Below are 1952 nucleotides of genomic sequence, written 5' to 3'. Positions count from 1 at the left end.
TATATATATATAAAAGTTGAATTCCATCTCATGACACTCTTTATCAAGTTAAAAAATTTATAATATATATAAACCTAAAATTAATAAAATATTTATTAGCTTAGTTAGTTGAACCTTATTGACAAGGGTTCAACTCTCCATAATTCCCTTCCTTTACCCCTAATTTTGAAAATAAAAATAATATTTTGTTAAAGAACACACTCTTTTACTAAGCCTGCCACATTCAAAAGAAAACTAAAAAGGTATTAAAATAATAGATAAAACTTATATAGCCTAATGTAAATTTAGATTTATCAAAAAAAAAAAAAACCTAATTATGAAATACAATATATCTACACGCTTAAAAATATATTTTGTAAATATCTGTTATAAAATCTCAAAAATCATTATATAGTGGAAGTATTTAAAATTACCACTATTTTGATTAAATATAAGGCCTTAATTTACCATGTCACATAATTTTTTTATAAAATAATATAGACTATAATGTTTTAGACCAATAAAATCCACATACTAGAAATATTTCTCTAGTAGACTCACTTCAACAAAAATGATTTTTAACGGTATAATTCTTAATTGCCGCTAAATATGTAATTTTAGCAGCAATTGTCACTCTTTGTATATGGGTTCTAATAACACTTAACTAATGTCGATAAAGACTTTAACACTCTTTATTAGTGTCAATATTTAATACCGCTAAAAGGTATTTTTGTTTCGGTGGCTTGACCCACTCAAGGTTAAATGCAATTGGATGCTTTCCAACTAGAAGTACACTAACTAACAATTATATGCCAAACTAGCATAAGTTTCAATATCTAATGGAGATATCATAATGTCCCTACTTAAGATCTTTTTTTCTTTTTTCAACAATATTTCATGTGACCATTGTCTCAATTTTGGCTCCACCTTTCCATAATGCAAGTTTTAATAATTCTTTTAGAAATAATTAGTATAATATTTTGAATTATTAGGTTGAGCTTTATTCCAACTTGATTAGAAAGATCAAAAATATTGTGGAATGAACTAAACACTTTTAGGTCAAAAGTCACATAGTGAACTAGAAATTTCTATTTTGATACAAAGGTGTATATATATATATATACATATTTAACATAAAATTACACGTTTTATCCTTCGTATTGGTTGTTTTTTAATTTTAAAAAGATTTACTTCAAATGAGTTGCCCTTTAGCAATTCGTCTTATGCCTAGTGGGGGACATAAATTCTTTAAAAAAAATTGAAATCATGGCCTAGCATAAATTGTATAATATTTTGATATTATGATATAAATTTACACCCTACAAAAAATTGTTTGTTACAAGGGCATAAATATTAAAGATCGAGCATCATGAAATAGTTAGATGTGAAAGTACAGATACTAAGAAGTCCAATATCCGTAGAAGAGTGAAAATTTCCTTATATGAATTTGAATAAACACTTTCTTATAATCTAACTATTGAATTTGAGTTAGACTCAGGTATCATATCTTTAAAACTCCGTAGGCGGTTATTTCATCAATAAAAAAGGTTGAAAAATGACTATACATAAATTTTATATTATTTATTAATGGTATCTCATGAAAAGATAGTTTTAATTATTATTTTCTTTAATATTTTTCTTCCCCCTTGGTCTAATATATATGCTCACCAATTGATTCTTGGTTGTATTTAAGCCCACATGGAACTTTATTTTTTGATCTAATCAACATGTCACACATCTAGTAAAGTATAACATTGATAATAGGTTATTATGTTTGCAATTGTCCTAACACTAGTCAAGCTACTATTTTATTTTATTTTATTATTCCATATCGATTATGATCGATTAGAAAAATTAAAATTTAAAAGCGTTAACATTAATACGCTTAACTTGTAGCTAAATGCATCATATATCAGAGATATATAATTATTTGAAGTCAGAAAATATACGACTATCATTATTTTCTTTTCCTT

Source organism: Solanum pennellii, chromosome 4 (genome assembly GCF_001406875.1).
Source record: "Solanum pennellii chromosome 4, SPENNV200".
Taxonomy (NCBI): Eukaryota; Viridiplantae; Streptophyta; class Magnoliopsida; order Solanales; family Solanaceae; genus Solanum; species Solanum pennellii.
The sequence above is the reverse complement of the archived record's forward strand: the minus strand, read 5'-3'. Positions refer to the sequence as shown.